The 14,425-nt window shown below is 55.5% G+C and overlaps 1 long non-coding RNA gene across 1 annotated transcript; it reads right to left on the reverse strand.

Annotated features, from left to right (window-relative positions):
* Window positions 1-377: 377 nt before the first annotated feature.
* On the reverse strand, window positions 378-2,394 carry LOC137158282 (uncharacterized). Its single transcript, XR_010921345.1, has 2 exons — window positions 1,540-2,394; window positions 378-1,374 (listed from the first exon to the last, which is right to left on the reverse strand). It is a non-coding gene; the product is annotated as an uncharacterized lncRNA (long non-coding RNA).
* Window positions 2,395-14,425: the final 12,031 nt, after the last annotated feature.

Here is a 14,425-nt window from a genome sequence, read left to right on the forward strand (position 1 = left end):
AACCCGCAAACCCTAAGGGCCGGGACCCAAACCCTAAGCCTAACCCCAACCCTAAGGGCCTAACCCAAACCCTAAGCCTAACCCGCAAACCCTAAGGGCCGGGACCCAAACCCTAAGCCTAACCCGCAAACCCTAAGGGCCGGGACCCAAACCCTAAGCCTAACCCGCAAACCCTAAGGGCCGGGACCCAAACCCTAAGCCTAACCCGCAAACCCTAAGGGCCGGGACCCAAACCCTAAGCCTAACCCGCAAACCCAAACCCTAGGGTGACAGACCATGAGGAGATGGTATTGGGCATATTGTCCCATCCCACACTTACCACTTCCTGCACACCGTTCCACCATGTTTTGAAAGCAGCAGAGACACACAAAGCAGTCATCTCAAAGTACAATTTTTTATTTGGCAACACAGAATGTTACAATACATCCACCACATACACTGTGGAACACTCTTATACAGCTGACACACATCACGTCATGTAAGCCTGGCATGGTAGTCTCCAATTACCCTAGTTGGCCTATGGAATGATACATATGGTTTCCTGTCCACATACTCATTGAAAACACAACCAGCTCCCAGTACACAATCTCACCCCACTCCCACCTCTCCCACCTGGTGTTAAAGCACACCACGACTAGCCTGCACACTCCCTCCCCACCTCCTACAGGGCCAAAAAACTTAAGTCAAAGACTGTCCGGGACAGCCCCAACCCTGGTGCGGTGCAGCGAAACAGCCGAAAGGCTGACAAATTGCAACAAACGTCAGCGTTGGGGCTTTTTGACTGCACCGCACCAGGGTTGACAATCATCACAGAGATGATTGCTGACAACTGAGAATGCTACTAGGTGGATGACTCGTAAGTCATCTGACCTAAATGCAAACCTGACTGATTACAACAGTGCAAACAATACAGCAAAGCATTCCATGTATTAACACATTACTATATCTATCTACAAAAGTTGTGAGACGACTGTGTGTCATAGATAGTGAACACAGATATAGTCAACACATTATATCTAAGTGACCCACACTGGCAAAGACACATGTGATTTACAACACCCAAAAATGTTACACATGAGACTACAGATGTCAACAATGACTTCCAACCACTTCAGCATTTAACAAACGTTAATACCCCAATTACCAGTATCCTCAAATACTTGTAGATATTACAAATCTCTACACAATGACAAGCCCATTGCTCCATTACAACCTAGCCCTGAAATTAAGAAAACGCTTCATATCAAACCCAGAAACACACATTATAGATTTTAGCTCCCCCCCCCCCAAAAAAAAACAAAAAAAAACACACTGCAGTCTTCTCCTACAAACACTCATATCACAGGGTGATCTTCAGCTTCAAACTCCTTACTCCTGCAAAGACATAGAACATTTCTCAACACCTGCAACCACCACATGGCTGCTGCAAAAACATATCAAATACAATCAAATACACAACTGTGATACCCACTGCCATGCACCCAGTGGAACACCTTAACTGTGCCACACACAAACATCAACATCAATAAACATACACACCTAGCAAACGACTCAAGCGATCCATGTCCATGGTACAAACTTCATCCCCAGCACACTTTCATTTCACCTGCTCTTTACCAGAGTTCACCACATCATCTTACAGAACCTAGAAAGACAAGACACATCATGACAAAACCCTTGAACTTGCACAATGACAGATTCCATGCACAACCTCTCAAATCCTCTCCAATTATAAATATGAAACCACACTTTCAAACATGCCCTTATCCCTTTCCCCATACTCCAACTGGGATGCTCACGTCCTCTCGAGGCAACCGGCACCGAGGGGAGGACACCACAGGGAGGGACCGGACACCTGTGATTCAAAGGCGTGGTGGGAGGAGGGGACCTCGAAGAACGGAGCATCTCCACTGACCCCACGGTCCCTGGCCCCGGGAGACAAAGGCTCCCCCCACACACGGCCCCTCAACAAGGGCTTGGACCCGCCAACCCTGCAGCAGATACGTATCTTTTACGTCCGGAGAGCGGCGGCCTCGCCCCAGACATCGCACTGGGGCGTCTTCACGCATGCGGCGACGCCGGGACGCACGGACGGACCGACATCGGCTTCACGACCCTCGCCGTCGCGGGACGACTCGCCACCGGAGGTGGCGGCCTCTGCAAACGAACGGAAGAGGAACAATTTTCACGTCAGGCTGCACCCACGAGGCTCCACGCGGCACAATACGCAAGGTAAGCGACGCGAACCAAGGCGTCGTTCAGACAACACACCCACGGCCAAACCTCACCGTCCCCTCGGACCGCTTCCCACCTCCCTTCGCTGAGTGGGATGCTCACGTCCTCGCGAGGAAACCGGCACCGAGGGGAGGACACCACGGGGAGGGACCGGACACCTGTGATTCAAAGGCGTGGTGGGAGGAGGGGACCTCGAAGAACGGAGCATCTCCACTGACCCCACGGTCCCTGGCCCCGGGAGACAAAGGCTCCCCCCACACACGGCCCCTCAACAAGGGCTGGGACCCGCCAACCCTGCAGCAGATACGTATCTTTTACGTCCGGAGAGCGGCGGCCTCGCCCCAGACATCGCACTGGGGCGTCTTCACGCATGCGGCGACGCCGGGACGCACGGACGGACCGACATCGGCTTCACGACCCTCGCCTTCGCGGGACGACTCGCCACCGGAGGTGGCGGCCTCTGCAAACGAACGGAAGAGGAACAATTTTCACGTCAGGCTGCACCCACGAGGCTCCACGCGGCACAATACGCAAGGTAAGCGACGCGAACCAAGGCGTCGTTCAGACAACACACCCACGGCCAAACCTCACCGTCCCCTCGGACCGCTTCCCACCTCCCTTCGCTGAGTGGGATGCTCACGTCCTCGCGAGGAAACCGGCACCGAGGGGAGGACACCACGGGGAGGGACCGGACACCTGTGATTCAAAGGCGTGGTGGGAGGAGGGGACCTCGAAGAACGGAGCATCTCCACTGACCCCACGGTCCCTGGCCCCGGGAGACAAAGGCTCCCCCCACACACGGCCCCTCAACAAGGGCTGGGACCCGCCAACCCTGCAGCAGATACGTATCTTTTACGTCCGGAGGGCGGCGGCCTCGCCCCAGACATCGCACTGGGGCGTCTTCACGCATGCGGCGACGCCGGGACGCACGGACGGACGGACGGACAGACATCGGCTTCACGACCCTCGCCGTCGCGGGACGACTCGCCACTGGAGGTGGCGGCCTCTGCAAACGAACGGAAGAGGAACAATTTTCACGTCAGGCTGCACCCACGAGACTCCACGCGGCACAATACGCAAGGTAAGCGACGCGAACCAAGGCGTCGTTCAGACAACACACCCACAGCCAAACCTCACCGTCCCCTCGGACCGCTTCCCACCTCCCTTCGCTGAGTGGGATGCTCACGTCCTCGCGAGGCAACTGGCACCGAGGGGAGGACACCACAGGGAGGGACCGGACACCTGTGATTCAAAGGCGTGGTGGGAGGAGGGGACCTCGAAGAACGGAGCATCTCCACTGACCCCACGGTCCCTGGCCCCGGGAGACAAAGGCTCCCCCCACACACGGCCCCTCAACAAGGGCTGGGACCCGCCAACCCTGCAGCAGATACGTATCTTTTACGTCCGGAGAGCGGCGGCCTCGCCCCAGACATCGCACTGGGGCGTCTTCACGCATGCGACGACGCCGGGACGCACGGACGGACCGACATCGGCTTCACGACCCTCGCCGTCGCGGGACGACTCGCCACCGGAGGTGGCGGCCTCTGCAAACGAACGGAAGAGGAACAATTTTCACGTCAGGCTGCACCCACGAGGCTCCACGCGGCACAATACGCAAGGTAAGCGACGCGAACCAAGGCGTCGTTCAGACAACACACCCACGGCCAAACCTCACCGTCCCCTCGGACCGCTTCCCACCTCCCTTCGCTGAGTGGGATGCTCACGTCCTCGCGAGGCAACCGGCACCGAGGGGAGGACACCACAGGGAGGGACCGGACACCTGTGATTCAAAGGCGTGGTGGGAGGAGGGGACCTCGAAGAACGGAGCATCTCCACTGACCCCACGGTCCCTGGCCCCGGGAGACAAAGGCTCCCCCCACACACGGCCCCTCAACAAGGGCTTGGACCCGCCAACCCTGCAGCAGATACGTATCTTTTACGTCCGGAGAGCGGCGGCCTCGCCCCAGACATCGCACTGGGGCGTCTTCACGCATGCGGCGACGCCGGGACACACGGACGGACCGACATCGGCTTCACGACCCTCGCCGTCGCGGGACGACTCGCCACCGGAGGTGGCGGCCTCTGCAAACGAACGGAAGAGGAACAATTTTCACGTCAGGCTGCACCCACGCGGCTCCACGCGGCACAATACGCAAGGTAAGCGACGCGAACCAAGGCGTCGTTCAGACAACACACCCACGGCCAAACCTCACCGTCCCCTCGGACCGCTTCCCACCTCCCTTCGCTGAGTGGGATGCTCACGTCCTCGCGAGGCAACTGGCACCGAGGGGAGGACACCACAGGGAGGGACCGGACACCTGTGATTCAAAGGCGTGGTGGGAGGAGGGGACCTCGAAGAACGGAGCATCTCCACTGACCCCACGGTCCCTGGCCCCGGGAGACAAAGGCTCCCCCCACACAGGGCCCCTCAACAAGGGCTCGGACCCGCCAACCCTTCAGAAGATACGTATCTTTTACGTGGAGACAGCAGCGTCCTCGCTCCAGTCATCGCAATAGGAGTTCTTCACCAAGTGGGAGTGTGAGACACGTAAATATAGCAGCACCGGGACGGACGGATGTCGTCTTCATGACCCATCCCGTCGCAGGGCAACTCTCTACTGGACGTGAAGGCCTATGGAAACAAACACAAAAAGAACAATTATGAACAAGTTTTGAAGTTTATCTCCACTCACACAGCTACACTCAGCTGACTATGCAATAGAAGCAAGGGGAATGAAGTCACATTAAGCAAAAACTCTCCCGTTGAACATTACTGGACCAGTCCCTACCAAATGCAAAGACTCCAACCCATACCGGAGACGACTACTATGCTTTTACAAGAGTCCAATGCTATTGACGTGTTACTGATATAGCTTCTGTTAAAAACACATTTACAGTGTCAGAAATAACCCACACTTTCTTCCCCTCAAAGAAAAACTAGATAAGACAGTAATCATGCACACTATGCCCCACCTGAAATCATGGAAAAGTACACTACACACAACTAAAGAGACAAATACAGTACATTATCCACAAACACATCCCATATTCTAAAATGAGAAAAACAACATATGCCACCTTCAACTGTTAGCCCACAGCAATACTTTCCAGGAGACCAAGTGCCATACACATACCTTGTTACCTCTCATTGAAGCACCAAGAGGCTGAATGACTCCCTCTCCCAGGAGGCCAGCTTAAATACCGCTCAAGCTCCGCCCCAATTTCCCAGCATACCTTGCAAGCCAAAGGAAGCTATAAATAGAGGCTCATGGGACACAGAAACCCTTTAGTTCATTCTTACCTCAGCAGCAGCAAGATGTGCTCACCTTCATTGCAATTCAAATTGACAGAGGATTCAAACATTCTCACCAGGTAAGACTATGGTTATCTTATTTAATAATTCCTAAAATGAAGACACTGCCAGGAGGGTGGGGTACAGTCAGGGGTTGCCGCAAGGCTGTGTTTGGACTACGAAGGGGCATTTGCAGGGTGCTGGGGAGGGGGGAAGATGCCTACCAGCTCACTCTCAAGGTGGAGGGCAGTGTCACTCTGGATCACAATGGCAGGAGAGCTGACACAGGCCAGGGACACAGGTCAGTCAGTACCTCCTTGCAAGCCTCTCCCTGTCCCCAGGTCATGGGTTGGTAATATCCAGCAGCTGAACCTGCACAGCAGGAACCAAGATACAAATCAGCTGCACATGCAGGATAGGGACCCACCAGGGAGCAGACCAATAAGGAGTGATGGTGGTGGAGCCTGGAGGGGAAGAGACCTGTAGAGAAGGGGCCTGTTCCCTCCACCTCCCACTCCTTACCAGCTGAGCAGGGCTCAGGGTGGGGCTGACTAGGGCAGGGGAGGGGGAGGGAAGCTAGGCTCCGGGCAAGTGGAGCAATAACTGAGGCGGGACAGGGGAGGGAGAGCAGTGACTGGGGGAAAACGGCACGGGGGAGCCACCCTCTAGGGTTGGGGGAGTGACTGGGGCAGGGACTGGAGAGCTGCGTTCCAGGGGGTGGGGGCTGAGTGGGGCAGGATGAGAAAATGTGAGCAATGCTCTGGGGGATGGCAGGAATGACTGGGGGAGGATGAGCCACGCTTCAGGGGTGGGTAGGAGTGACTGGGTCAGGACGGGAGATGGGGAGCTGTGCTCTGTGGGCGGAGGGAAATGACTGGGGCAGGACACGGGAGGGGAGCTGAGCTCTGTGGGTGTAGGGAGAGCACTGACTGGGGCAGGACAGGGGAGGGGGACCACACTCCAGGCATGGGGGAGTGATTTGGGCAGGACACGGCAGGGGGAGCAGTGTCTGCATCAGGACAGAGGACAGGAGCTGTGCTCTGTGGGTGCAGGGGAGTGACTGGGGCAGGATAGGGGAGGGGAGCCGAGCTCTGTGGGTAGAAGGGGAGCACTGAGTGGGGCAGGACAGGGGAGTGGGGAGCAGTGACTGGGGCAAGCAGAACGGGAAGGGGAGCTGTGCTCCGTGGGTGCAGGGGAGTGATTGCGGCAGGATGGTGGAGGGGGAGCAGTGACTGGGGCAGCCAGGACAGGGGAGGGAAAGCAGTGACTGGGGCAGGATGGGAGAAGGGGAGCCATGCTTTGAGTGTGAAGGGGAGTGACTGGGGCAGGACAGGGGAGGGGGACCACACTCCACGGATGGGGGAGTGATTTCGGCATGACACAGCAGGGGGAGCAGTGTCTGCGTCAGGACAGAGAACAGGAGCTGTGCTTTGTGGGTGCAGGGGAGTGACTGGGGCAGGCTTGGGGCGGGGAACTGAGCTCTGTGGCTGGAGGGGGAGCACTGACTGGGGCAGGACAGGAGAGAGTGGAGCAGTGACTGGGACAGGCAGGACGGGAGAGGAGAGCTGTGCTCTGTGGGTGCAGGGGAATGACTGGGGCACGATGGGGGAGGGGGAGCAGCGTCTGGGGTAGGCAGGATGGGGGAGGGGAAGCAGTGACTGGGGCACGATGGGAGAAGGGGAGCCATGCTTTGCGCGTGAGGGGGCGTGACTGGGGCAGGACAGGGGAGGGGGAGCCACACTCCAGGCATGGGGGAATGATTTGGGCAGGACACGGCAGGGGGAGCAGTGTCTGCGTCAGCACAGAGGACAGGAGCTGTGCTCTGTGGGTGCAGGGGAGTGACTGGGGCAGGATAGGGGAGGGGAGCCGAGCTCTGTGGGTAGAAGGGGAGCAGTGAGTGGGGCAGGACAGGGGAGAGGGGAGCAGTGACTGGGGCAAGCAGAACGGGAAGGGGAGCTGTGCTCCGTGGGTGCAGGGGAGTGATTGCGGCAGGATGGTGGAGGGGGAGCAGTGTCTGGGGCAGCCAGGACAGGGGAGGGAAAGCAGTGACTGGGGCAGGATGGGAAAAGGGGAGCCATGCTTTGAGTACAAAGGGGAGTGACTGGGGCAGGCTAGGGGAGGAAAGCTGAGCTCTGTGGGTGGAGGGGGAGCACTGACTGGGGCAGGACAGGGGAGAGGGGAGCAATGACTGGGACAGGCAGGACGGGAGAGGGGAGCTGTGCTCTGTGGGTGCAGGGGAGTGACTGGGGCACGATGGGTGAGGGGGAGCAGTGTCTGGGGCAGCCAGGACAGGGGAGGGGAAGCAGTGACTGGGGCAGGATGGGAGAAGGGGAGCCATGCTCTGAATGTGAAGGGGAGTGACTCGGGATGAACAGGGGAGGGGGGAGCCGAGCTCTTTGGGTGGAGGGGGAGCACTGACTGGGACAGGACAGGGGAGAGGGGAGCAGTGACTGGGGCAGGCAGGATGGGAGCAGTGCTCTGTGGCTGCAGGGGACTGACTGGAGCAGGATGGGGCAGGGGAGCAGTGTCTTGGGCGGCCAGGACAGGGGAGGGGAAGCAGTGACTGGGAGAAGGGGTGCCATGCTCTGAATGTGAAGGGGAGCAATGACTGGGGAAGGACAGGGGAGAGGGAGCTGTGCTCTGAGTGTGGAGGGGAGTGACTAGGGTAGGATGGGGGAGGGGGAGCAGCGTCTGGGGCAGGCAGGACAGGGGAGGGGAAGCAGTGACTGGGGCACGATGGGAGAAGGGGAGCCATGCTTTGAGTGTGAAGGGGAGAGACTGGGGCAGGATGTTGGACGGGGAGCAGTGTCTGGGGCAGCCAAGACAGGGGAGGGGAAGCAGTGACCGGAGCAGGATGGGAAAAGGGGAGCCATGCTTTTAGCGTGAAGAGGAGTGACTGGGGCAGGACAGGGGAGGGGGAGCCACACTCCAGGCATGGGGGGAGTGATTTGGGCAGGACACGGGAGGGGGAGCAGTGTCTGCATCAGGACAGAGGACAGGAGCTGTGCTCTGTGGTTGCAGGGGAGTGACTGGGGCAGGATAGGGGAGGGGAGCCGAGCTCTGTGGGTGGAGGGGGAGCACTGAGGGGGGCAGGACAGGGGAGAGGGGAGCAATGACTGGGGCAAGCAGGATGGGGAGGGGAGCTGTGCTCTGTGGGTGCAGGGGAGTGACTGGGGCAGGATGGTGGAGGGGGGCAGTGTCTGGGGCAGCCAGGACAGGGGAGGGGAAGCAGTGACTGGGGCAGGACGAGGGAGAAATGACTGGGGTAGGCAAGACGGGGGAGGGGAGCTGTGCTCTGTGGGTGTAGGGGAGTGACTGGGGCAGGATGGTGCATGGGGAGCAGTGTCTGGGGCAGCCAGGACAGGGGAGGGGAAGCAGTGACTGGGGCAAGATGGGAGAAGGGGAGCCGTGCTCTGCATGTGAAGGGGAATGACTGGGGCAGGATAGGGGAGGGGGGGAGCCAAGCTCTGTGGGTAGAGGGGTGTGATACGACCCGTGCCCAGGGTAGCCAACTGATAATGCCAAGGGCAGGGGAGGCTGCAAAAGGAGAGCAGATTCTCCCCACGCTGGTGGGTGACACTAAAGCCCGGCTTCCCAACCAGCCACGAACTGCTTCTGATTACCCCACGCTGGATATCACGAAGCCAGTCCACAAATGCCCACAGCCCCCTTTACTGCACTTCAGCTCTAGGCTCCCAAATCAGCACCAGGTCCAGCAAAGAGATCAGTTACTTAAACTCTCTGCTCTTTGCTAAAAAGGTTCCCTCTGACCCCAAAGGGTCAGCCACAGCACCAGATCAATATAAGTTTGGATCTTACCTAAAATACCACGCTGTAAGCCAATCCTTTAATATCTAAACTAAAGGTTTATTGTAAAAAGAAAGAAATAAACCACGAGAGAAATGTTAAAAGGTTAAAGTAAATCACAGATATACAAATGATTAAAAGTCCATATACTTCAGGTTTCTGGAAGGGTCATGGATCTGCAGGCTTGTGTAGTTCTCTCTGGTTCACATCCGATACCTGTATGGGTCTAAGTCCTTCAGTTCAGTTGCAAGATGAATTGGTCCAGAGATCGGTGTGTGTCTGCAGCTGGACAGGATCATAGACCAAGATGGATCCTGTGGTTTGATCTTATAAACCCCCTCCCCCGGCCATGCGGCCTGCGGACAGTCACAAGACCCAACATGGAGTCCAGAGTCACTGGGCCAATCCTGGTGACTCTTCAGGTGTGCCTGGGGTCCAGTCACGTAAGCAGGTTCTGGTGACTCAGTGGTGATGCTGGCTTCTCTCTCTAGGCCCCTCGCACCTGGGAAGGCCTTAATGGGCCATTACGCTGGCCATTGTTCTGCAGCCTTCCTGTCTGGGGTGTTGCCCAGGCAGCACAACTTGAAACACAGATATCTCAAATACATGTATAAATTCCATTTCACATATTACACATGAACATAAGTATTATTCTCTTACTTAGCATATCATAACCTTCCTAACAGTACCTGACATGGCCTATCCCACATGGTTTATTATGATTCTGCCATGCTGATGTCACACAATATACTAGCTGCCCCCCCTCTCAAGCCAGCCCGCATGACAAGGGGGAGCACTGACTGGGGCAGGACAGGGGAGAGGGGAGAAGTGACTGGGGGAGGCAGGACGGGGGAGGGGAGCTGTGCTCTGTGGGTGGAGGGGAGTGACTGGGGCAGGATGGGGGAGGGGGAGCAGCATCTGGGGTAGGCAGGATGGGGGAGGGGAAGAAGTGACTGGGGCAGGCAGGACGGAGGAGGGGGCTGTGCTCTGTGGGTGGAGGGGAGTGACTGGGGCAGGATGGGGGAGGGGGAGCAGCATCTGGGGTAGGCAGGATGGGGGAGGGGAAGAAGTGACTGGGGCAGGATGGGAGAAGGGGAGCCGTGTTCTGAATGTGAAGGGGAGTGACTGGGGAAGGACGAGAGGGGGAGCTGTGCTCTGAGTGTGGAGGGGAGTGACTAGGGTAGGATGGGGGAGGGGGAGCAGTCTGGGGCAGGCAGGATGGGGAGGGGAAGCAGTGACTGGGGCACGATGGGAGAAGGGGAGCCATGCTTTGAGTGTGAAGGGGAGTGACTGGGGCAGGACAGGGGAGGGGGAGCCACACTCCAGGCATGGGGGAGTGATTTCGGCAGGACACGGGAGGGGGAGCAGTGTCTGTGTCAGGACAGAGGACAGGAGCTGTGCTCTGTAGGTGCAGGGGAGTGACTGGGGCAGGATAGAGGAGGGGAGCCGTGCTCTGTGGGTGGAGGGGCAGCAGTGACTGAGGCAGGACAGGGGAGGGGAAGTAGTGACTGGGTCAGGATGGGAGAAGAGGAGCCGTGCTCTGTATGTGACCCTGACCCTCATCCTAACCCTGACCCTTACCCTAACACTCACCCTGACCCTACCACGAACCCCCGAACTCCCTAACCGTACCCCTAACCCTTTAACCCTACCCCCTAACCCTCACCCTAACCATCACCCTCAGCCAGCCCCTACCTCTCACCCTCACACTAACCCTAACCCCTAAACGTAACCCAACCCAAACCTGACCCTGACCCCAACCTTAAACCCTCACCCGTACTCCAACCCTGACCCTCACCCTGACCCGCACCCTAACCCCCACACTCACCCTCACCCTAACCTAACCCTACCCTTACCCTTCTCCTATCCCTAAACCCTAATCCACCCGACCCCGACCCCCAACCCTCTCCCTAAAACCCTCACACTAACCCAAACCCAACCCTAAACCCTCACCCTAAACCCTAACCCAACCCCGCCCCCCACCCTCATCCAACCCTAACCCTAACCCGACCCCCCACCCCTGACCCTGACCCAACCCTAATCTCACCCTCAACCATAACCCTTCACCTCGACCCTAAACCATAACCTAACCCAACCCCTAACCCTACCTCTAATCCAACCCTAACCCTAACCCTCAACCCTAACCTCACCCTGAACCCTCAACCTAAACCATAACGCTTCACCCCGACCCTAAACCATAACCCTTAACCCCTATCCCTAACCCAACCAACCCTAACCCCTCCCCCTAAACCCTAACCCGACCCCTAACCCCAACCCTCTAACCCTGACCCTAACCCTCTAACCCTAACCCCTAATCCTCACCCCAACTCTGAACCCTAAACCCTCACCCCAACCCTAAACCTAACCCTAACCCAACCAACCCTAACCCAACCAACTAACCTTAACCCCTAAACCCTAACCCAACCCTCACGCTAACCCTAACCCCTCAGCCTAACCCTAAACACTAACCCTTAACCACTAACCCTAACCCCTCACCCTAAACACAACCCTAACCCCAACCCAACCCCTAACCCTCACCCTAACCCCTCGCCCCCAACCCTCACCCCTAACCCCAATGCTCTAACCCTCACCCCTAACCCGCCATCTACAAACACCATTAAGCAACTGAAGTACGAAATAGGAGAGCCTGGCTGAAGGGAAACCAACCAACCTTTGATGTGAATCGCCTACATTGGTAAGGTTGCTAAAAGTGTTAAGCTTAGCTTAGAATGAGTTTTGCTTTTATTTCTTTTGGCCAAATCTGACTTGTTATGCTTTGACTTGTAATAATTTAAAATCCTTCCGTGGTTAATAAATTTGTTTGTTTGACCTAAAGCAGTGTATTTGGTTCGAAGTATGTTGGAGACAGCACTTGGAGTAACAAGGCTGGTGCATATCAATTTCTTTGTTAAATCAACAAACTTATATGAGCTTAGCGGGCATAACTGAACACAGTAAAACAGCAGTTCTCACTCATTTGGGAGTAGCTTACATGCTGGAGGTTGTGCATGACCAGCCGAGGAGAAGAGGGGGGGCTCTCCTAGCAAAGCAGGGTAAGATGGGCTCTAGGAGTGCGGGACTGGGATGACACAGCGATTCACCAGTCCAGATTGCACCAGGGGAATGTCACAACTGCTTATCCATCTTCCTTGCTGTCATCCACCTCATTGGTGAGAATGGATGGCAAGCTCTTCAACCTCAGTTGCCTCTGACTCAGGACTCTATTACTAAATCAGTCATTGAACGCGTAAGACATGGACAACTGTGCTCTGAGCACCCATTCGGAAGAAGCACTTTCAAAAAACAGCTGACATTTTCGCTGAGGCCCACAACCAATTAGAGGCCCCACAATTGACATAAAAAAACCTAAAGTGCTACACCAACAGACTCTAAACCACCAGGATCCTGTGCCCGCAATCAAGCTCAGCAAAGAGCCCCTGAAGAAAGTCAAGTACTTCTCCTACCTCGACAGCTATCTTTATCAGAAAGCCAACACTGATAAGGAGATTGAACACCTTCTCCGATGCACCAATGCAGCTTTTGGATGCTTGAGAAAAATGTGTGTCTGAAGATCATGCTTTCAAGAACCAAATAAAGCTTCTTATGTACCAGGCTGTCATTATCCCTGCTCTCCTGTAGGGTGCTGAAACCTGGGTCACACTACAGTAGACACCTCAAGGATCTTGATCAATCCCATCAATGGTGCCTCTGCAAGATCTTCTAAATCAAGTGGGATGACCAACACACTGTACTAAGCCAAAACTTCCAGCATTGAAGCTATGATCATCCGCCACCAACTCTGTTGGATTGGTCACGTTCTTCAAATGCAGGATAATTGACTCCCTAAGCAGCTCAGGTTCTCACAACTGAGCCAAGGCCATTGGATAAGGGGAGGGCAAAAAAAGGGCTTCAAAGACATGCTCAAAGTCAACATGGAGAAGGACCTTGTGGCAACCCAGCATTTCAAGACGCAACAAAGACAACAGGAAATGAAGAAACAGGAAAGGAGGAAAGAACCCACTGCAGCCCAACTCAACAATCAACGTTGGGAGTATGCTCCCCTGCCAGGGTTTGGGTCCACAGGACTCATGATAGAGATGTTTGGTGGGAGGAGAGGGGATAGGAGCCCAGGGTATAATGGGGGATTAGGCATATGTGAGAGTACCTGGAATGTATATGGGTGAGCAGGACTGTGATGCATGGGTGCCCAGAGATGGCGGGGGAAATCTGAGTAGGGGGATTAGGGATGGAGGGGTTTGGTTTGTAGGGTTGCCCAGCTGCAGAGGAAAAGGGGCTTAGAGGGCCCCTTGAGGGGTGGGGGGTTAAGGTGTTGGTGGGGAAATGAGTGATGATTGGAAGTATCCAGGATAGCTGGGAAGAGTCACAGACAGTCCCCTTAGACTCTCCGGTCTATCTTGCCACCTAGACAAACGGAACTTAGTGATAAATGGTCACTTACACAAAAAAACCCCACATCACATTCAGGTTGCTTTCAGTCCCAAGAGACTAGTCACTTACCCCAGATCACTTGGTGCCTTAGATTTTACACCAAAGACTGTAGACAATCCTGAAATAAACTATCTCAAGCTGTATTATCTAGGAAAAAAGAGTAAGAGTTACTTACAGGTTAAAGCAAGCAAAAATATACACACAAATGAGTTACCATCTAAATCCTAAAAGTGACAGAATTGTAGTGAACTGTTAATTCAAAACATCTTTCAGGGCGGACCAGATATCAGCCCCTTGGGATTGTTGGCTTCCGTTTAGAGTCTCTGGCCCTGTCAGAGTTCAAACAGCCAAAGAGATGGAATTCTTTCCTGTGGCTTTGTTTTAATCTCCTTCATTCAGCTTCCAAAGCGACAGGATTTGAATGTAGCCTTTCCAAGGTGCGAACAGGCCATTAACCAATCCTTTGTATTGCCATGTTCCTTGATGCACCATCTGATTTTGATAGTCTTTCTGGATGGCAAGAGGTAGGCGAGAGCGTGGGGGGAGGGAAGGGGGAATGATTACCATGCCCGAGTTCTTAAATTCAGAGCAAACATTTTCAAAAGTTATAAAGCAAAATTTACAAATGCAAACACACTCAGA

Source organism: Emydura macquarii, unplaced genomic scaffold (genome assembly GCF_026122565.2).
Source record: "Emydura macquarii macquarii isolate MOO-44397 ecotype Brisbane River unplaced genomic scaffold, CSIRO-AGI_Emac_v2 contig_1644, whole genome shotgun sequence".
NCBI classification, from domain to species: Eukaryota; Metazoa; Chordata; order Testudines; family Chelidae; genus Emydura; species Emydura macquarii.